This window comes from Equus przewalskii, chromosome 31, assembly GCF_037783145.1.
Source record: "Equus przewalskii isolate Varuska chromosome 31, EquPr2, whole genome shotgun sequence".
NCBI lineage: Eukaryota > Metazoa > Chordata > Mammalia > Perissodactyla > Equidae > Equus > Equus przewalskii.
The window spans coordinates 2322374-2346646 of NC_091861.1; positions in this window are offsets into that span (position 1 = coordinate 2322374).

Consider the following 24273-nt stretch of genomic DNA (forward strand, 5'->3'; position numbering starts at 1 on the left):
GAACAGAATTGAAAACCCAGAAATAAAACCACTCATCTATGGACAGCTAATCTTCAACAAAGGAGCTGAGGGCCTACAATGGAGGAAAGAAAGTCTCTTCAACAAACGGTGCTGGGAAAATTGGACAGCCACATGTATAAGAATGAAAATCAACCATTCTTTTTCACCATTTACTAAAATAAACTCAAAATGGATCAAAGACCTAAAGATTAGGCCTGAAACAATAAGTCTTCTAGAAGAGAATATCGGCAGCACACTCTTTGACATCAGCTTCAAAAGAATCTTTTCGGACACCATAACCCCTCACATGAGGGAAACAATAGAAAGAATAAACAAATGGGACTTCATCAGGCTAAAGAGCTTCTTCAAGGCAAGGGAAAACATGATTGAAACAAAAAAACAGCCCACTAAGTGGGAAAAAATATTCACAAGTTATTTATCCGACAAAGGGTTAATCTCCATAATATACAAAGAACTCACACAACTCAACAACAAAAAATCAAATAACCCAATTACAAAATGGGCAGGGGACATGAACAGACATTTCTGCAAAGAAGATATACGGATGGCCAATAGACACATCAAAAGGTGCTCATCATCACTAATCATCAGGGAAATGCAAATCAAAACTACACTAAGATATCACCTCACACCTGTTAGAATGGCAAAAATATCCAAAACCAAGAGTGACAAATGTTGGAGAGGCTGTGGAGAAAACGGAACCCTCATACACTGTTGGTGAGAATGCAAACTGGTGCAGCCGCTATAGAAAACAGTATGGAGATTCCTCAAAAAGTTAAGAATAGAAATACCTTATGACCCAGCCATCCCACTACTGGGTATATAGCCTGAGAACCTGAAATCAGCAATTTCAGAAGCTCCATGCACCCCTATCTTCATTGCAGCATTATTCACAATAGCCAAGTCATGGAACCAACCTAAGTGCCCAGCAACTGATGATTGGATAAAAAAGTTGTGGTATATATATACAATGGAATACAACTCAGCCATAAAAAAGGACAAAGTTGTCCCATTCACAACACCATGGATAGACCTTGAGAGTATTATGTTGAGTGAAATAAGCCAGGCAGAGAAAGACGAACTCTGTATGACTCCACTCATAGGTGGCAGTTAACATATGGACAAAGAGAACTGATCGGTGGTTCCCAGGGGAAAGGTGGGTGGGGGGAGGGCACTAGGGGTGAAGTGGTGTACCTACAACATGACTAATAATAATGTACCACTGTAATTTCACAAGGATGTTAACTTTTATAACCTTAAAAAAAAAAAAAAAGGAAATAGAGGGGCCGACCCAGTGGCACAGCAGTTAAGTTCACAGGTTCTGCTTCTCAGCCGCCCGGGGTTTGCCGGTTTGGATCCCGGGTGCGGACATGCACTGCTTGGCAAAAGCCATGCTGTGGTTGGCGTCCCATATGTAGAGAAGAAGAAGATGGGCATGGATGTTAGCTCAGGGCCAGTCTTCCTCAGCAAAAAGAGGAGGATTGGCAGCAGTTTTCTCAGGGCTAATCTTCCTAAAAAAAAAGAAGAAGAAAGAAAGAAATAGAAATTTTAACCAAGCGGAGATGCTGTTACGGTTGAAGGGATTTGTGAGAGGAGCCTGGATCCCCAACTCCCAAGGCCTCTGGGCAGATCCCCTTGGCTCTTGAGAGCTTTTGGGATGCTCAGTGGAGCACAAAAGCAACCAACAGCATCCACCTCTACCAAGGGAATTCCTTGTGTCCAGAATGTTGCCGACTTTTTACATGCAACCTTCCTCTGCCATTCATAACACCATGAGATGCAGCCTTACTGTTAGTTGCAGTGTTAGTGTTAATATTATCGTCTTCATTCTGTAGAAGAGGAAACTGAGGCTTAAAAAGCTTAAACATCTCCCTCAGGGGGTAGAGCCTGGGTTTAACTCCAGATAGCCTGACTCTGAAGTCAACACTCTTAACCATCATTCATTGATTCATTCGTTCAACAAATATTTATTGAGCACTTTGCCTAGGTCGGGCAGGCTCTAAGGAAAGGAAATAAACACAAATCCTGGCTTGTGGAGCTGACAGTTGAGTTGGGGAGAATATAGACAGTAATAAAATAAGTAAGAAATAGTGATAAGTGCTGTGAAGGACCATAGAAGGGACAGGGTAATAATGGAGAATATTGGGGCGTTAAACATTTAAATAGGATCAGCAGAGTTCTTCATTAAGATGAGAACTATGATATTTTAGCTAAAGTTGGGGGAAAACCTTGGGTAGAATAAAGAAAGATACTGTTAAATTTGAAGTTATTCAATTACGTTAATTAAATGAGGTAAATGGTAAATTGAACAGGATCCTGAGAACAAGCCTATCTAGTGGGTAAAACTTATAAGCAATAGGAGTTAACCATTAACAGGAGTTAAGATGCATTTGAAAATGGGTTCCTTACGTTGGCATCTTTGTCCAGTGAATGGAAACCCTTTGCTGCAGATAAGCAATTGCTCATGGATGTGTGTTCAGGCGTCTTGCAGAAGATTTAGGTGTGCGACGTTCCCTTCGTCAGCGGCAATCGCTCAGGTGGGCTCTTTTTGACAATAACTGCTGGTTTTGCATTGGAAGGATTTCCGTGCTGGTTTTAGCTGAATGTTGACGCGTTCTGTTCCTTCACAGTTTGCTTGGCAGCTGTTCTATTGCAAATCCAGGCAAGATCTGATAAATTTAGCACTGATTAAAAATGAAAGTCGTGAGCTGTATGCTGGGTTAAGGTACAATTGCTTCGCACAACAATTTTCTTTCCCGCTTAGGGAAATGGCTCACTAGGAAAGCCTGGTGCGAAACGGGCAATCAGATCTCAACCTTCTTAATTATACCCAGGAACTTAAGCAATTATTTGCTCTCTAGAGAAAGCCTGGGTTCTTTGTGTGACCACCTTATGTTGTCTGTAAGTCACATGTGGCAATACCATGGTAACAGAGCACAAGGTCATCAGCAGAAAGATAAGCTGGACCCGAATTTGTGCCTGGCTGTTGGGCTGGTTGTGAGGTGAGAGTTCTGTAAGCAAAAGGGGTAACAGCCATCAATTAGAAAGCCTCATGGAAGTGACGACTGAACGACTACACACAGATCAGGCCTTCTATGTGGGCGCAACAGAGCCTCCCACGCTGTTGGAGTTCACCAGCACTGATTCAACAACTACCGTGTGCCCGGCCTGCGCCGGCTGCTGAGTTTACAGAGACGAATAGTGAGTGTAGGGTAGTTCTAAGGTGGCTGAGCATGGCTTCAAAATGTCGGCTTCCATGGACTGACACAAATGCCACAGCGTCCGCCCTGTGGCCACTCTTTGGAGTAAGACATTTTCTCCTGAAAGTCCTTGTCAAATGTGATGTCCCACCTGGCAGGGGTGAGGTGTGAATATCAACTGTGTGAGCAGAGCTCAGCCTCCAACAGAGCCTGAGGCACAGTTGTTTGTTCCTGGGCGATTCCTTTGTTTGGATATTTATTGAGTGCCTACTATGTGCCAGGGACGGAATCAAACAGACGTTAATTCCTGCTCTCAACAATTTACATTCTGGTGAGAGGAGAGAGAGAAACAGACCAACAATATTGACATGATGTGTCAGGTAGTGAAAAATAAGGCAGGGGAGGGATGGGGGTGAGGCACGACCACTTTTACTGGGTTAGCAGGAAAGAGCTTTTTAACAAGGCGTATTTGAATAAAGACTGTCAGGCAGTGAAGGAGAGAAACAGGCAGAGACCTGAGCAGAAGGACCAGGGAGTGCCCTGCGGTGGGAGGGGCTGTGGATGTGACACAGGTACACGGCAAGGAGTCCAGTGTGGCTGGAGCCAGGAGGCCCAGGGACAGGCAGCAGCAGAGAGCTGACAGGTAGGAGAGGGAAGATCAGGAAGGAAAATGCACCAGGAGATTTGGATGGGAGGGTGGCCCCTGAGGCAACTAGCCTTCGGGCACGAGCTGGAAGGGGTGAGGGATTGAACTAAAAGGAAAAGCAGAAACGGAAGAGAGAAATCAAAGTGTCCAAAGACAAATTTCTCCCTTCTCTTATTTTGCTCTCTGGGCCTGGTCGCTGGCTACACGTCATTATCTCCCATAATGTTATACACTCAATCTTGTCCGTGGGCTGAGTCACAGCTGGCCCCGAATCAATCTGCGTTTGCTGCTGTTTTCCTCTGCCTCCCTTCTCCTGGACCAGCTCCTTGGAAAACCAACCAAACCAGTCTGAGAGTCAGAAGCTGTGGTTTCTGGTCCGGGTTCTGACATTAGCAACCACATGACTTTGGGCATTTCCTCATATTATAGGGGAGGGATCCCAGGGTCAGAGAAATGAAGCCCAGCTGTACCTTCCTAGAATACACAAGCACTTGGTCTGAATACAATTTAACCCTTTTAGACATTTAGTTTTGCCCTGATTTTCATTATGCCTTGATACCTGTGAATTCTCCTCTGTCACACTCCAGAGGCCTGACTCAGTCAAACACCCAGCAGAGGCTTCAGTAGAAACGTAAGGAATCCCAGGGTGTGCACACGGTACCTGGGCTCCCTGGAGACACATGTCCTCAAATTCAGCGATTGTCCTATTTTAACTCCCTATAAATCACTTGGGAGCTTGTTTAAATGCACATTTCTAGGGACTATACCCAGATTTGGATTCAGTAAGTTTGGGATGAGGCACAGGATGTTGTAATTTTAATAAGAGGCCCAGAGGATTCTGAATCAGGTGCTGATATGCCCGTTCTTTGAGAAACACTGAGACGTATGTTAGTAATAATCGTAACGTCTGGGGTGATGCAAGTGGTGGTGGCGACGGTGGTAGTATTTAATGATAGTGGAAGTGGTAATAGCAGTGGTGATAGTGATTATAGTAGTGGTGATGGTGATAGTGGTGGAAATGAGGGTATTGGTTGGAGATAGTAGAGGTAGTAATGGTGGCATTGGTGGTGGTGGTGATGTTGGTGGAGGTGATGATATTGGTTGAAGATACTTGAGGTAGTAATGGAGGTGTTGGTGATGGTGACAGTGATGGTGGTTGAGGTAGCAAAGGTGGTAATGATCATTCTCAGGTGTAGTGCTTCTGCTGCTGTTGCTTAGTTTCCCTGGAGACCCTTCATACCTGGTGGGCTGATCACTACATCCACTGCAGTTCAACTTTTGTTTCTTTAGGCACAGGGGCCTGCAATGGCTACACCTCTTCCTAAAACATACCTCTCTAAATCTGATATACAAATTCAACTCCAGGGTTATTCTTCCAAATGACTATAAACATCATTTCTTATATCTAGCTAAATAGCTCATGTTTTTTGTGTGCTTATCACACACTAAGAACTATACTTGGATTTTCTCATTCAAAACTCAATACAGTTCTATGAAATAGATGCTATTATTATGCCTGACTTAAAGGTGAGGGAACTGAGGGCTGGAAGGTTTAAATAACAGCTGGTGAGTGGTAGGGTCTGACTGAAACCCAGAGAGCTTTTGGTAGATTCTGGAGTTAGAAAGGAGTTAGGCCACTTAGTTTCTATGAGGCTGGTGCATGATAGAAACTCATAAAATGTTTGAATGAATAAATAAAGTAATATGACAGTCTGCGAGGGAACCAGATAAAACTGATTACTTCATCCATATTAAACTTCTTTTAGTCTACTCGGAAGAGCAATAACACTAAAGTCTCTAAGTGATGGCAAGTATTAATTTCCAGCATCTAGCCCAGTACCTGGCATATGGTTAATGTCCTCAGTAAACACCTATTAAATCAAGCAATCAATGAAACATTTTTTCTATAGAGTTTGGCAAATAACGCATAGTCGAAGTATTCAGAGATGAATCTAGAGTCTTTGACTTTGTATCGGTTGTGTGAAATAGTGAGAATCTTGAAAGCAGTTTCCTAAGGTACAGTGGAAGAGCTTGCCCTGAGGGGCGTAGCTGGAAAGACGTGAGAAAGGAGGAGGTTCTCCTGTGAAGATGCTCTCGCATCAGAGCCCGCAATGGGAATGAGCCATTACCTGCCTGGCGGGGGGAAGGTGGCACCGTAGGGATCTGCCTTACCTTTTCTCTGACACTTTAAATCCCTTCATGAAGAAGTCAGTCGTAATTCGCAGTTAGATCAAAGGCTTCCAGTGAGGAGGAAAGGCTTTGGTTTAAGGGTGCTCTGAGAGGAAAGTGGCTAGAAATGGTCTCTCCTGAGAGCAGGTTGGACATTAGTGGGAGTGAGGTGGAGAAAGGAACACTGTAGGAACAAAGGGATGGCTGTGGTTTCACCAACTTTAAATGTTTGCATAGATCCTCCCTGTATCCTGACATCCTTTCCCCTCTCACATTTTTGACTAGTCCCCCATTTCACTATTAGACTTCTTTTTTGCTACAACAGAAGCACATGTCTGCTCAGGAATAAACGGCTTCCTCTCTTGTTTGCTGGGATGGAAGGACCAGTGTTGGTTCCATGGCTCTTCACCTGGACGAAGGGCCAGGCCGTAGACTGAGGGCTCTGCCTCTATGTGATGCTGTGTGATGCTCTACAACGTATGCCCTCAGTCTTATAGTATGAAGATTACCCAGAATGTTCAGCTTTCCCTCCTCATTTCCTCCTAGCATTCCCTTGAGTCCAGAAACTGTGTTTTTAGCTAGAAATTTAGAAAGCAAGCAAGAAATAAAGCTTCTCTAAAGGAAGAGGAATCTCAGGGAAAAGCAATTCCAGTCTTTGATTAAGAAGGAGCACTCTTAAGAGAATTATGTTGAAATGTTCCAGCCCTGTCTCATTTTGCGTTTCCTACTAGGAGGGTTTTTGGTCAATAGCAGAAGTAGGAGAGGCCCCAGGCAGCTGAGAGGCTTGGCTCCAGTTCAGCTCCATGGCCCAGAGAGGCCAACAGCTGCTCTGCGTTCAGCTTCACTTTGGTCTGCTACAGCATCTCAAAGAAATTTCCCGCTACTCCAAAGTGTTTAGGTCTGCAAGCCAGTTAAGAAAATGTCATCTGAAAGTAATACATCGTCATCACCTTCCTCTGGGGATTAGATTCTTGAGGGTTTCACAGCGCTAATTGCCTGCCAGTCATACAGTAACTTTCCCAGGCACCTGGCTGGGAGGCGCAGTGACAGCAGTGAGCAGGGAACTTTGTACAATGTTGCAAACTCTCTGTATGGGGTAAAAGAAGCCCTGATTGGAGAGGGCGCTGTGACATCCATGAAAAGCTCGTGATCGCTATTTCGTGTTCTCTGTAGGAAAAGTGACAATAATGAGCTTGACTCCTCTCATAGTCTGTGGATGAGTGTTTTTACTGGATCCAATGTCAATTTCTACCTACATGTGTTCGTTCAGCCAACAGTCATTGCGCGTCTGCTCTGTTCTAGCTCTCTGTTGGGTGACAGGGTAAAAACGTGAGTAAGAAAAAGTCCCAGCTTTTAGGGCCATCACTTGCGAGTTGGAAAGACAGAAATACAAACCAATAATTACAATACCATTTAAGAGCACTAATAGTATTAGCTAGTCCTCTCTAATCGTTGCTGATCTGTTGGCTCCACCACTCTTCTCCCTTCTCCAGTTTCATACACGTGGAACCCCAAAGTCTCCTTTCCTCTTCAGAGTCTCAAGCAAATCCTCCTCCTGGTTTTATGCCACGGAGTCCTACCATGTTCTCTGTGGTCTGGGAGCCAGCTGATAGCCAGGCCTTCAGAAATTCTGGGCCTGTTTTTCACTTGGATTGGAAAGAGAGGTAAAAGTGTGATTCCCTCCTCTTGTGGATGAGGAAAGGCTTCATACAGAGTAATGACCGCTCCTGGTCTGGAAGAAGCAAACGTGAATGCTGTGCCTGAGAAGCGCAGAGCCTATTCTCCACAAAGGCAGCCATGCGTTGCCACTCTTTCTCCAGGCTGGTTGTTAAGACCAACAATCCTTAATATTCGGGTTTCTCAGCCAAATAAAGCTTTTTCTTCTCTGAGCACCTTGTTACTGCTTATTTTCACAATAAACATTTCTTGAGTGTTACCGTGGGAATGGAGATGTGATGAAAGAGTGTGTGTGTGTTAAAGAAAAAGAGATAGAATTCTGTATTATATGGGAACAGTTGTAAGTACATTAATGTTGAGCATTCCTCTATCCAGTGTAGAGTGTAAGCAAACGTAATTGCTGATCTGTTATCTTTATAACACAACAAATCAAACAAACAAACAAAGGAGAGAAAGGGTTTCAAGAAGAATCTTGTGGGCTCCTAAATATCAGGATAAGCCAGCCCTCAAACCTCAACCAGCCAGAAATACATATGACAGCAACCCACGGTGGTAGAAGCACCAATAATAAATCGGATGGCTCTGGCTTACACATTAAAGCGTGATTTCAGCTAATCACTTCCTAATATGCACTTTCATTCACACAGGTCATAAATAAGAAGGAATTGGGACATGTTTATTTTTTTATCTTTTCCCAGTGGACTTAAGGGTGAAGCTGACGAGGACTGGAAAGGAAAAATCATATACAGAGTGCTGTATAGGATGTCTGTCTGCTTCAGAGGTCTCTAACCCACGATCTACACTCCACCCTCTGCCCTAAGCACATCCGTTGGGACACACAGCAAGGCCTCTATTCTGATGGCCTTGTCCATGCCCCAAGTGTCCAGCAGGACTATTAACTTTATTAATCTCTCTTAGGATCATCAAAGGAGATTACAGAGGTAGAAGGGGCCAGGAGAGAGACATCATAAAGATCCTTCTGTTTCTGAGAGATGTACTATCTGTTCCTTTCCTCCAGGGAGTGGTAATCAGAGACATTATTGACATTCAAGTTAATAGTATTAACTTGAGTTCCCAATAGAGAAATTAAGAGCACGGACTCAGGAGCCAGACAAAGCTGGGATTTGAACCCGGGTTACCAGATATGTGACTGGACAAGATAACCTGCTTAGGCCTCAGTTTCTCACTTGAGAAAATATAAACCTACCTCAAAGCACTACTCTAAAGAATAAGAAAAGTAACATACAACAAGCACATAGCTAGTAAACACGCAACAACCAATAGCATTAATGTGACACTTTCAGCAAGTTGGAATAATCAATGAGTACTTTTTTCCAATTAAGGATAGGCCACATTCAATATAGCAAATGAATTATTTTCTCTTAGAAAACAAAACTCACCTGTTTTTAATTTTAGTGGTTCTATTTATAAACATAGGATCATAAAACTTTATTCAAAAAAGTAAACTAAATGGAAAACTATTCAATCATATTTTGTATAACTTAGTATGGAGAGAAGATAAAATGGAACAAAAAGGGAAAAATAATGATGGTGTGAGCAAAAAAGAGGGAGAGAGTTTAGGAAGGCAGTGAGAGGTAGAGAGAAAGGAGAGCGAGAAAAGGGGAAAAGAGAGATGAATTAGGAGTCAAGGGAATGTGAGCTGGAGGGCACGTCCTAACAATTCCTGAGGGCTTCAGAATATTATCATTCATTCTTTCTGCCTTTTCAAATATGTATTAGCTCATTAACCATGGTTCACACTACTTAATTACATTTGAGATCATGGTAGGACATGAAAATAGACAATGCCTAGCTGTTGCAAATGCGGAGCAAGACAGGAGTTTGGAAAGAAAAGAGGAAATCATGAACAGGGAGGGGAAAGCGAAAATGCAAGGGAGGAATTCCTCTACAGGAGAGGAGAGAAAAAAGAGCCCAGAACTGAGCCCTGGGGCATATGCATAACCGAGCACAAGGAAGGGCAGGAGGTGACTGGGCTGGGCAGGGCGGTGGAAAGGATGCCAAAGCAAAATATAACTACGAAATAAGAGGTGGTTGACAGTGTCAAATACTGGAAAGGTCCAGCAGGATAAGAGCTATGAACATTTAAATCTGTCTGGATAAGATTGACCTTTGACATTTTAATAGTGAGACAATCTTTCCGGAATATCATTTGGAAACATGTATTCAGTGTCTTTAAAATGTTTTCTATTTTTTGACTCAGTATTTCTACTTCCAGGAATATATTTTTAGAAAATAGTCAAAGATTTGAATCAGAAAAGTAAGACAAGGTAATTGTTAAAAAAAAATATATTTTTCATAATAGCAAAATATAACACACATCTAAAATGAACAAACAGAGGGAGTGGCTTAAGCAAACAATGAATATCCAATATCCATATGGTCAAATACTACATAGACCGAAAAAAACTGTGATTTTAAGTAAAATTTTTTTAATGGAAATATAACATTCATGCAGAAAAATGCATAAACCTTAAGTGTACTGTTCCATGAATTTTTACAAAGTGAGCACAACTGTGGAACCACCACGCAGATCAAGAAATGGAACGTTATCAGCCCCCCGGAAGTCTCTCATGCACCCTCTTGGTCATCATCCCTCCAAAGGTGATCACTAGCCTGGTTCCTATACATCAGAGGTTAGTTTCGCATATTTTTAAACTTTATATGTATGGAATTATCCAATATATACTCTATAGTGTGTTTTCTCTTGCTCAAAGACGCCATGATTATGAGCTTTTTCCATGTTGTAGCATGTCACAACTGTTCATTGCTGCATTTTATTCCATTAAATAAATCTATCACGATATATTTATCCATCCTATTGTTGATGGACATTTGGGTCATTTCCAGCTTTTAAATTATTACAAATAATGGTGTCATTAACATTCTCACATCTGTCTTTGGTGCCTACATGTATTTATTTCTGTTGGTGTGTTCCTAGGAATAAAATCTCTGGGATATAGGGCATGTACATGTTAAGCTTTAGCTGATAGCACCAAATGATCTAAAGTTAGACTGTCTCAAGCAGTGTCTGAGAATTCCAGGATATCCCTGTCAACACTTGGTATTGCCAGCCTTTTTATTGATAGCACTTTTGGTGTTTGTTTGCTGTTGTCTCACATCATCTTATTTTGTTTTTCTTGACGACTATATGAGGTCAAGATATTTTCTTATATTTATTGACCATTTTACTATTTCTTTTTGTAAAGTTTCTTTCCAGGTCTTTTGCCCATTTTTATTAGGTTGGCTCTTTTTCCCTTATTAAATAGTAAGATTTCTGTATATATTCTGGAAAGACTATTTTATTGAGCATGTGTGTGTGTGTGTGTGTGTGTGTGTGTGTGTCTGTGCAGCAAATGTCTTCTCCAATCATGTGGCTTGCCTTTCACTGTCTTAACTGTATATCTTGATAAACAGAAGTTCTTAATTTTAATAAAATCCAATTTCTCAATGTTTTTACGGTGAATGTACATTTCTTGTTCAATATTTGCCCACTCTAAGGTCATGAAGACATTCTCTTATGTTACTTTCTAGAAGCTTTGTTTTAGCTTATATAGTTATATCTATAATCTATAATCTTCCTGTAATTGATGCTTGTAAATAGTGTGACGTAGCAACCAAGAACCTTTTTTATTAATTCTGTATATCCAATAGACCATGCACCAGTTATTGAAAAGACTATTCTTTCCTACATCAGTGGCACCTTGTCATACATCGGGTCCCCTTACACATGTGGGCTTGTTTCTGAACTGTCATCTCTCCCATGGTCCATTGTCTGGCATCGTGGTCAACATTATACTGTCCTTCCTTCTACATTCTTGAGGTTTAACATTTTCTAGTTTCTTGAGAGAAGTTTTTAGAACATTAATTTTTATCTTTTCTTCTTTTCTAAGGTATGGCTCTGAGGCTATAAATATCTCTCTGAGCACAATTTTACCTACATCTGTATCCCACAAGTTTTTTTCTTTTTTTAAGGAAAGATTTATAATAATTTACATACAGTAAAATTCACCCTTTATTTGTGAAATCTGATGAATTCTGATAAATGTATACAGTTATATAACCACCCTAACCACCACCAAAACCAATACGTAGACTATTTCCATCACCCCAAGAGGTTTCTTTATGCCCTTTGTGGTCAACTCCCTTCTCCCATTCCAGACCCCACCAGCCACAGATCTGATTTATGTCCCTATGCTTTCTTGCCTTTCCAGAATGTCATTTAAATGGAATCATACAATGTGTAGTCTTTTGTGTATGGCTTTTTCACTTAGCATAGTGCTTTGAGGGATTGATGCATGTACTCCAAGTACCAGAGTTTGTTCCTTTTTATTGTCTGGATTTGTTTATCCACACGTGGATAAGCGTGCTCATCCTAGGCAGCTTGTAGTGTCTCTGTGGTTTCAATTTGCATGTCTCTCATAACTAATGGATACTAACATCTTCACATATGCTTCTTTACCACCTGCATGTCTTCCTTATTGAAGTGTCTGTTCAATATTTTGACCTTATTTGTATTGGGTTTGACTTTTTAAGCAGTAAGATTTCTTTATATATTTTGAATATGTCTTTAATCAGATATGTGCGTTGCAAATAATTTTCCCCAATCTGTGGTTTGTCTTTTTATTTTCTTAATAATATCTTTCAAAGTTACTTTTCTTTTACGAACAGTGCCTTTTGCATTTTACCTAGGAAATTTTTGCCTAACCCAAGGTGACAAGGATTTTATCCTACGATTTCTAGTAGACATTTTATAGTTACAGGTTTTATGCTTTGAACTACAATCCATTTTGAGTTTATTTCTATATATAATATGAGGAAATGGTAGGGATAGGTTTATTTCTGGACTCTCTATTCTGTTCCATTGATATCTGTGCCTATCCTAAGCCAATGTCTATTTGATTACTTAGAATTATTACTTGTCTTGATTACTTAGAATTATAGAAAGTCTATATGCAATTTCTCCAAATTTGTTCTTGGAGTTTTATTTTTCCAAAGTCATTTGGGGTGTCTAGGTCTTCTGCTTTTCCATATGTATTTTAGAATTGCTTATAAATTTCCACCCAAAAAGCCTACTAGGATTTTGACTGAGATTGCATTGAATCTATAGATCAATGTGGAAAGAACTGACATCTTAATATTATTGAGTCTTCTGATCCATTAACAAAATATCTCTCTCCATTATTTTGGTCTTCTTTAAATTCTCTCATCGATGTTTTATAGTTTCAGCAGGCAAAGCTTATACATATGTTGTTGTATTTATCCCTAAGCCTTTCATGTTTTGATGATATTGCAAATAGTATTTTTCAGTCTCAAGTTGTTCATTGCTAGTGCATAGAGATACAATTGATTGATGTGTAATAGTCTTGCATGCTGCAACCTTGCTAAATTTGCCTACTAGTTCTAATAGCTTTTTTGTAGAGTTTTGTTGGAATTATCTACTAATCGTGTCATCTATTAACAGTTTATTTCTTCTTTTCCAAACTATATTCCTATGTCTTGCATTACTGCAGGTTAGGACTTGTAGTATAATACTGAAGTGTTGAGATCAGACAAACTTGTCTTATTTCTGATATTATGGGGAAGGTATTCAGTTTTCACCACTGAGTATGGGATTAGCTGTAGGTTTTTCATAGATACCATCTTGACAAAGTTCCCTTCTATTCCGAATTTTCTCTTAGTTTTTATAAGGAATGGATGTTGAATTTTAACAATTGCTTTTACTGCATTGAAACGATTATATGTTTTTATTTTATTTTTTATTTTGTAGATATAGTGAATTACACTGATTGATTTTGGAATGTTGAACCAGTCCTATATTCCTGGAATAAACCAAACTTGATCATGAGGTGTTATTTCTTTTTTTAAATCGCTGGATTTGATTTGCTAATATTTTGTTGGTAACTTTTGCATATGTGTTGACAAAGAATATTGGTGTGTAGAATTCTTTCCTTGTAATATCTTTGTATGGTTTTAGTATCAGGGTAATGCTGGCCTAATAAGATGAGTAGGATAGACTCCCTTCCTCTATTATTCTGAGCTCTACAAACATGACGTAGGTCACATGTCCTATTTCTTTCTGAAGGGGCTTCCCATTCTCTGGAATTCAGTATACTCTATTGCCTTAAGACCTCGACTCCCTGAAATTTTAAAAAAGCTATAATTTTGTAGATTGTCTGGATTTATCTTATTGTTAATATGGGAGTTATGTCCTCTTGTCACTTTTTAGATGCTAAGCAAAAGCAGAATTCTCCCATCCCAGGAGTATTGGTGTGTTATACTTTCTTTATCATTTAAATAAAAAATAAGTTCAAATATTTTCTAGTTTTCATTATGACTTCTATATTAACTATAGATTATTGGTCAGATTATTAATCCAATAGACTATTAATTTACAAACATTTGTAGATTTTCTAGTTATCTGATCATTGTTGATTTCTAGTTTAATTACACTAGGGTGAGAAGTTTTGCTTCATAGCACAACATATTTTGGTTACTGTTTCATGTATTTGCATTACAAAAAGTATCTTCTTTAGTTGTTGGATGCAGTCTTTCATGTAGGTATGCATGTGTGTGTGAATTATGCCAATCAAAAATCATGTTCAAATCTTTCTGTGTTTATTGATGTTGTGTCTGCTTGCCTTATCAGTAACGGAGAGTGGTGCATTGAAATCTCCCACTCTGATTGTGAACTTGTTTATTTCTCTTTTTACCCATGTTTAGTTTCATTTCTGTATTATGTATCTTGAGGTAATGCTATTAGATGCATAAAATATAGAATCATTATATCTTACTATTAACATTAATTTTTTATCATTATGAAAGGCCTTTGTTATTTCTGGTAATGCTCTTGAAGTCTTCTTTGCCTGTCATTAATATAATTATCCCGGTTTTCTTTTGGCCAGTGTTTGTATGGTATATCTTCTCCCTCCTTTTACTTTTAACTTCTCTGTGTCTTACATTTAAGATGTGTCTTTTATAAGTAGCATAATATTTTCTTTTCTTTCATTATTCATCTGATAATCTTTTACTTACCATGGGTAGCCCTCTTACATTTTATGTAATTATTTACATAGTTGTATTTATATTTACTAAATCACTATTTGTTTTCTATTTAGCTGATTTGTTTTGCTTTCCCTTTTTACTCCTTTTTTAACCTTCTTTTGTGTTAATCATTTTAAAAATTATTATTCCATTTTCTTTTAGAGGTTATCCTAAAGATTAGAACATGAATCCTTTATTAATTTAACCAATTATAAATCAGCAATTTTACCATTTCCCAGATAATGCAAAAACCTTAGGATATTTTAATTTTATTTATTCTCTTCTTTCTCTTTTTACTATTTTTGTCATAATTTTAATTCTACATACATTTAGAACCCTACAAAATATTACTATTGTTTCTTTTACAGTCAGTATTAGCTTATACTTAACACATTTTTACCACATCTTTGATCTATTTCCTTTCTGAATTTCTGGACTTCAATATACGATCAATTTTTATGACAGCCTAGTATTTCTTTAAATATAAGTTCATTCATCACACAATTTTTTCAGTTTTTGTTTGTCTGAAAATGTCTTTATTTAGCCTTAATTTATCTAGAATATTGTCTCTGGTATCAAATTCTGGGAAGGCAGCGTCTTCCCTTCAGTACTTTAAAGACATTTCTCCATTTTCTTTTGGATTACTTTTTTCCTTTGAGAATTTAGTCTCAATATTATTACTGTTCTTTGTAAACATATGGGTTTTCTTCTGGCTGATTTTAAATTTTCCTATTTTCTTTAGTTTCAGCAGTATTACTATAAAACCATGATCTCTTTTTCTCTTTATTTATGCTACTCAGTGTTTGTAATGCTTACTAAATCTATGGTTTGACCTATTTCATCTGTCTTTAAGAATTCGTGGCCTTTATCTCTTGGAATATTGCTTCACCTATTCTCCTTCTACTCACGTGCTAGAATTCCAGTTGCATGCATATGATCCTTTCACATTGTCGCATATTTCTCATATGATCGTCTCCGTATTTTCCATTTTTCTCTTCTCTGTGCTTCAGGTTTTATATTTTCTTCTGTCCTATCTTTCAGATAACTAGCCGACCCTCCCACTATGTCTAATCACTGTTAAATGTATTTATTGTGCTCTTAATCTCAATTGTTATGTTTTTCTGATACAGAATTTCCACTGAATTCTTTTCTATAATTTCCAATTATCTTCTAAAGCTCCATATTTTGTCATCTAATTTGCTGAGCGTATTAATCAAAATTATTTTAGTCTCTGATAACTCCATTTTTTTTCATAGTTTTTATCCATTTGGTCCAGTCTTCTTGTTTATCTGGTAATTTTTGAATGTTGTAACATTATGTATGAACAATTATAGAGATTCTAGCTCCTTTCTTCTTGAAATAAAAAATAATTTTCTTCTGCCAGGCAGTTAGAGTAAGACTAGATTACTTAACACAATCAGACATTTGGATGGTTTGAGATCAGCTCATAATCTTTGTGATGGCTGGGCTTTTGCTGGTTTGCTTTTTTTACTAAGATGCATCTGTTTCTAGGTCTCAACCAAGGCCTAAGTTGTTTGCTGGGACCTCTCCTCCTTAGGGGGTTCTGAACTCCAATTCTTATTTCACCAGTACCATGAGGACCCCGAACACTCAACTCTATGTAGCCCTTCCTGTTTTCATTGGCCACCTCCTGCTCTGCTTTTTGGCCTCTCACTTCTTACACTTAAGAAATGACATATGCTTTCAGGGGAAAAGCAATGCAGAGTGTAGGACTTACTTCTATGCATTTTTTTTAAACTTTCCTTTTTCGTGGCCCCTGAAGTTCTGGAGCAAAGTAATTTTTGCCTCCCAGCTTTCTACTTGGCCTATGTGCCCTGAAGTGCTTAGGGACAGCAAATGCCTCAAGGGGAATTACAGGGGAAATATGGATCTTACAACAACGCATTTCCCCTCTCTCTGGAATACTGGTCCCTCAAGGCCTGGCTGTCCTGCTTGTTCTCCAAAGCCTTCATAGATGTATTTCTGATATTTTATCCAGCTTTTAGGATTGCTTACGTCAAAAGGTCGATTTGATATAAGCTACTTATAGCCTGAAGACATTTCTAAAAATCCATGTTTGAAAATAATATTTCATCATATAATAATGTGCTCCCAGTCAATATTAAATTTAAACAAGATAATCACAATTTTGTTTTTTAAATATAGGAAATAAATGATATAGACAGGATGCATATATATTGAATATCAAATTGGGATTATACACATATGCACACGTATGAAAGAAACACACCATAGTGGTTGATTCCAGGTAATGAGATTATACATGCTTTTCAATATTTTCCAAACTTTCTGCAATGCCTATTTTTTAATTTATTTTTTATTTTTAAAAATAAATGCTTTAGGGGCTGGCCCCGTGGCCGAGTGGTTAAGTTCGCACGCTCCGCTGCAGGCGGCCCAGTGTTTCGTTAGTTCGAATCCTGGGCGCGGACATGGCACTGCTCATCAGACCACGCTGAGGCAGCATCCCACATGCCACAACTAGAAGAACCCACAACGAAGAATACACAACTATGTACCGGGGGGCTTTGGGGAGAAAAAGGAAAAAATAAAATCTTTAAAAAAATAAATAAATAAATAAATGCTTTAGAAAGTATATTTAAGAGACTAAGAGAAAGTTAAGCTGCTAGACATTTTTATTCTCAGAAGAAGACCTGGGGCCAGATTAGGTTTCCTTCGGACTGGCCTAAAGCCATAAAGACACTCGGCTGACTCCTAGGGGAGAGGTCAGCTTTCAGTATCTGATGTCCCCAGCACAGGAGCAGACTGTGTGTGTAAGCAATGTGGAAGGAGAACAAGGATCATGTTGGTCTTTTCAGCAAGTTTTCTGTGAGCTTCAGGAGTCAGATTAAATGGAACTCCCTCTAATTGTTCTCTATTGAACTAAGCCATTGCCTTGGTCCCTCCTGTCTGGGCAGAGATTCTGGCACTGTTTTCTGTTCTATAAATGCTATCCCCTCAGGAACGGATCAGCGTATTTGGGGAAATACTGTGGTTTAATCTGTGTATTTCTGTCCCTTTTCTCGGGGAAAGGATGAACATTTCTCTACTGCATTATTGGAAGCATGGGAACAATTTGGAATTGTCCAACCTCTCAAAAGTATTCAATCCATGAAAATTATTCTCACTCTGAAGTATTCTCTATTAGAATAGCTGCTCATGACTTACTTACTGTGGTGCTCTCTGCTTGTATTATTCTAAATTAAATTGGTACTAATCCCATAGAATTACTCCATCTCTTCTCCATAGCTAACTTCACTTTATCTTTGATAGCAAATGTAGCATAGCATAGCCTAGTGGTGAAGCTCCCAGGTCCTGGGCCAGACAGCCTGGGTTCCAACCCCAGCTCATGTATTCATTCATTGAAAATTAGGTTTTTAGTTTCTACTATGAGTTGGGCTTTAGTGGTGCTATCTTAGACAATTCATTTAACCCTTAAACCTTACGTGGCTCAGTTAGAACAGTAATAAGCATTTACACTGACTAATAGTTTGTAGTTTGTGATTTCCCATATACTAATTCCTTCGATTCTCGCAACTGTCAGGGCAGGTCTCATTATCTCAATTTTTCATAAATAAGAACCAGATGCAGGTTAATTTTAGAAATTTTAATGATATCTAGTTATCCTACTAATTTTACATACAATAAATCCGAATCTGAGTAACTTTCCCTTCCTCATAGAGTCGGCAGTATTGATGGGAGTAGATCCAGATTAACTGCTTTCGATAAAATACACACTTATGTTCTCTCTTTTTTTTTGGAATTATAAATAGAGAGATGCTAAAACAGAAATTATCATATTCTTTTGATTTTGAATCAAAAGGAATTTTTAATTTGAATAATCAAATTCAAAATTATTTTTAATTTGAATAATCAAATTCCTTTCCCTGATTTGGATTTAGGGAAAAAATGTCTAGGAGGTCAGACCTTTGGCCACTCTCCCTTCCTTCTGTCATCTGCATCAGAAGTTCTGGTCCCTAGTTCGGTGCCCTTTCTGTCCTACAGCTCAGTTTACAGGAACCTTCACTGGAGACGTCTGTTGACGATGGCAAGGAGCCCTCGGCACAGGTTGCAGCGAGAGAAATTCCGACTCCGTTGTGAAGCAACAAGACTGCGAGTCACCTCACTGTGGCCAATTTACCATTGAGCTAAGTGTCATGTCCTAAATAGTTCCCCTCACCTAACTTTTCTGATATTAGCTGTTTGCAGATGCCTGTAATTTAAGGGAATACGTATTTATCTCTGCATCATTGACAGATGGGGGGGTAAAATTGGGCTGTTTTCACAGAAGTAAATGTTCGAACAAAGGACTTGAAGCTTAATTTCAGGTTGGCAAATCGAGAGGGGAGCTCTCATGCTCATGTCATCTTTGCGAGGCATGTAGCTCACGTTTTGCTTTCACTTGGAGTCTATTTATTTCCTGTCTGAGCTGCAGTACAAGGCATATGAAGAAAGATATGCTTAATGTAGCATATCTTTCACCAAGAATGTCACAGGAAGCACCAAAAGAGAAAATAATTTTCAATCCTGGTTGAGGTATTAAGTGATTCATTCAAAAGGAACTTTTAAACAATGATTGTTAAGTAAACACTGCTTTCTTGGATCACATTAGTTCTAACAGCATTTTATTCCAGATTTCAAATGGTTAAAAATAAAAGGGCAAAAATCCTAAGGACTAGAGGAAAGGAAGAAAAAGGAGCTTTTGAATGAAATTTGAGAAAAGATGAAAAATCAAGCAGCTGATAAGTTGTTCTGAAGGTAGGAAACCACGCACACACAATTGGACGCTCAAGATGTCCAGATAGGGGTGCCTGTGGATATCTTTCTGAAGGAAGACAGAGAAGCTCCTAGCAAGGGCAGTCGCTTAGACATCTGTGATTCAGGAGAAGTCTCTCCTTCTCAGATGTGCATACGTGTGTGAATTCACCGGGCAGTGCGTATGTAATACACGTCAGAATGAGCATTTACTGAGTTCTCACTCTGACTCAGGCTCTGTGCTGACCTCTATATATGTGTTTTCCTAGTTAGCTCCCATTATTACCCTACGGCATAGGCACTTTTATTGTCTTTATATTAGAGAACAGTTAAGTAGTTAAGAAATTAGGCCAGGGTCACACCACAAGTAAGTGGCAAAACTTGGAGTCTGTGTGTGTCTGTGTTCATGTGTGAACATCTATTTGCAATACTTTAGCTTAGTAAATCCTTAACACTATATAGTATAGAGAGAATTTGTCACAGATGTTCTGAAAAGAAGTAAGATATGGGCTCAAGAAAAATGAAGATTTCAAGGTGAGTAACATGACGAGGAACACTGACGATGGCAGGAAGGATCCACATAGTGTCTAAGCAGAGGGTTAACATGTGATTGAAGGAGGAAAGAAAGAGAGGGAAAGGGCAAATCTTTGACCTTCTAGACACTTTTTCATTAAATCAAATTAGGTTAATCTGAAACAATTTAATTATTCCAGTGTTAGCTTATTTTTATTTATAACGCTAAAAAGAGAACATAAATATTTATATATCAGAAAGCAATTAAGATCTAAATCTCATTTATACCTTTGAGATATTCCAGGGCCATCTTCAGTGATTTTCCACTTATCTCCAGGAATATCACAAAAGCCTCAATACTACTCTAGAGGCCAAAAAGAAAAAAGTACATGTACCGCATAGCAACTGCGATAAAGTAGAGAAAGTCCCGTATGTGGAGTCTAAAGGCCTGAGTTCAGTGACTGGATCACCATTTATAGTTGTGTGACTAGAACACTCCCTCAAACTCCTTGCATGGTTGGAATCTCCAATGATGCCACTCTGCCTGCTGCTTTCTCAATGGGAGGCTGCTTCTCCTTTAATTCCTCATACCTGTTTCTCATACCTGTTTTCCTAATACCTGTTTTTGGTTCCCCCTCCTCCAAGCCCTCAGTTCCCTAAGACTCCATGAGCCGTCCTCTGGTTACCATCGTCTTGTGGCTTCCCGGCTGCTCTCCCTCATCCAAGGATGGCTTTAGCTCTTGGCTCCCAGTGATCCTCTCCACACCTATTTTCAACAGCCACATGGGATGACCTCAGTCTATTAGGTCCTTGATTTTCTCACCTCCCTTTACTTTTTTCTTTCCACTCCCCAAATTAGCACCCGCTCCTTTCAACTGTCATCATCGTTAAGTGCACTAACGCAATTCCAAGGATGCCATTCTCTGACCAGCACTTCCTTTTCTTCCAGCAGTTACTCTGAAGTCCGGTCCCTAACAATTCCTTAACCCCACAGAGCTCACTCATCCAGTCACTTTTCCATTTTTTTACCTGGCCATCTGTCTTTTAATTTACTTTCCCCTTTATGCCACTTACATTCTATTATCCACCAGTACCATCATTCTCTCCATCATATTCACCTGAGGAAACCCCTATTTGTTGTGAGAGCTTTCCTCTCCCCCTGTGCCTGTACCTGAGGAATTGAGTCCTACTGAAGACAGTACCATCGCTGTGCTGGCTGACTTCACTTCATATTTATGGCCACAAGTTTCAGCAGTCAAGCAGCTTTGTCTGGAAATTATGCTCTTTCTCTCATTAGTTTGCATTCTCATTTTCCGAGACGACTTTTTCATAAGACTATGCATCACCTCAAACCTCCTGCACATCTCTCCCACTCTTGTCCCAACTCCCTGCATATGATCTTGCTTTCTACTTTATTGAAAAAAAAATAGAAGAGGTAAAAACTATCTTTCCACCTCCAAGTGTGCAGAATATTCGCATGTGTATACATTTTCTTTCTCTCCCGTTGTTACTGTGGAAGAGTTCCTCCATGTAGGCTCTGGAACCCAGCCCTCTTTGTCTTCAAAGAGTCTTTGATTGATGGTTCCAAATTTCTCTGCATCCACCAGTCCTTCTGCTGGATCATTCCTTTCATTCCATAAATGCCATCTGCAATCTCTTGTGGCCTCACATCCTTCTTCATCGACTACACCATTCTTTTCTGCTGACTTTCTCAAAGAAACTTGAAGTAGTTGACTAGACTATGAGTCTCCATTTCTTTGCTTCCTATTCATTCTTTGACTCGTTCTTGCGTGTTTTCTTTCCCCACCATTCAACTAAAATTGTGTTTTGGGAAGTGTCCAGTGATTCTCATGTTACCAAATCCAGTGGGCACCTTTCTGTCCCCGTCTATGCACCCCCTTCACTAGTATTTTACACAGGTGAACATTTACTTCTTTTTGAGAAACTCTCCTCACTGGGCTTTGAGTCACTACATTGTTTTAATTCTCTTCCTCATTCTCAGTCTTCTATGCTTCTATCCATCTCCTCTACCTGAGCTCTAAATGCTGGATTCCCTCACTGCTCAGTCCTGGGTCCTCTTGGCTGCGTATACTCACTCTCTAGACTCAGTGCTTTAAAAACCACCTGTAGGTTAGTTATGATTCCCAGATTGAAGTCCTGTCGCTAAATTCCCTCCAAAGTTCCAGGCTCATTTGTCAAACTGCCTACTTGATATCAATATTTGGATCTTTAGTAGGCCCTTCAGACTTAATATTTCCAAAACACAATACTTGATTCTGTCCTCCACTAATATGTATTCCCTCTTTCCCCAACTATGTTTCCCCATCTCAGTAACTATCACTGTCATCTCTCCAGTTGCTCAAGCCCAACACATACATACATAGAAATCACACAAAGAAAGGGAGTCCTGCTGTATCCCTCTCTTTTCCTCATCTCTCACATTGGACCCATTACCTGGTCTATGTCACTTACTACAATCTAACATTCTCTGTATTATATTTATTTATCTCTTTTATTACTTTTCTCCTGTAGCGGAATGTAAGCTTCATGAGAGGAGAATTTTGGTTTGTTTTTTTCCCTGCTAGAATGGTGTCTGATGCATAGTAGACATGCAATAAATATTTTTTCAAGTGTTCACTCAATTATTTTCTCAAGAACTCTACAATTTCAGTCTCAACATAGAACCAGAAGTGCTCAATAGGATGCCCTTATGGCCTGTCCAGCCAAACAGGTCCTGAACACTCTTCAAATCGAGCATAGAAAGACAGTTTACACAGGCCATCCATTCTGTCACACAATAAAAGCGGAAGAGTGGTCCAAACTCCTCATTTCCCTAATTTAATGAGCAATTTGATGATATAATCCTTAAATGACATTTTTGTTATTAGATACATTTTTAGAGTACTTTTTTAAATATAATTTTTTTATTTCAGTAATATTGGATTATAACATTATATAACTTTCAGGTATACATCATAATATATTTTCATTTCTGTGCAGATTTCATTATGTTCACAACCCAAAGACTAACTACAATCCATCACCACACACATGTGCCTAATCACCCATTTTGCCCTCCTCCCTCCCCACTTCCCTTCTGGTAACCATTAATTCAATCTCTGTTGTTATGTGTTTGTTTGTCACTGTTTTTATCTTCTACTTATGAGTGAGATCATATGGTATTTGACTTTTCTCCCTCTGACTTATTTCACTTAGCATAAAACACTCAAAGTCCATCCATGTTGTCACAAATGGGTGGATTTCATTGTTTCTTATGGCTTAGTATTCCATGGTGTATATATACCACATCTTCTTTATCCATTCCTCTCTCTTTTTTTTAAGGAAGATTAGTCCTGAGCTAACTGCTGCCAATCCTCCTCTTTTTTCTGAAGAAGACTAGCCCTAAGCTAACATCTGTGCCCATGTTCCTCTACTTTATATGTGGGACACCTACCACAGCATGGCATGCCATGCGGTGCCATGTCTGCACCCAGGATCCGAACCGCCGAACCCCGGGCTGCTGAGAAGCGGAACATGTGCACTTAACCGCTGCGCCAGCAGGCTGGCCCCTCCATTCATCTCTTGATAGGCACGTAGGTTGCTTCCAAATCTTGGCTGTTGTGAATATTACTGCAGTGAACATAGGGGTGCGTGTATCGTTATGCATTTGTGTTTCAAGTTCTTTGGATAAATACCCAGCAGTGGAATACCTGGATCATATGGTAGATCTATTCTTAATTTTATAAGGAAATTTCATACTGTTTTGCATAGTGGCTGAACCAGTTTGCACTCCCACCAGCAGTGTATGAGGGTTCCCTTCTCTCCACATCCTCTCCAACATTTACTGTTTCCTGTCTTGTGAATTATAGCCATTCTGACGGGAGTGAGGTGATATCTCATTGTAGTTTTGATTTGCATTGCCCTGATAGTCAATGATGTTGAACGTCTTTTCATGTGTCCATTGGCCATCTGTATATCTTCTTTGGAGAAATCTCTGTTCAGATCTTTTGCCCGTTTTTAATTAGGTTGTTAGTTTTTTTGTTGTTGGGATGTAAGAGTTATGTGTATGTTTTGGATATTAACCCCTTATCTGATATATGGTTTGCAAATATCTTCTCCTAATTGTTAGGTTGTCTTTTCATTTTGTTGCTAGTTTCTTTTGCTGTGCAGAAACTTTTTAGTTTGATGTAGCCATGCTGTTTTGGTTACTAT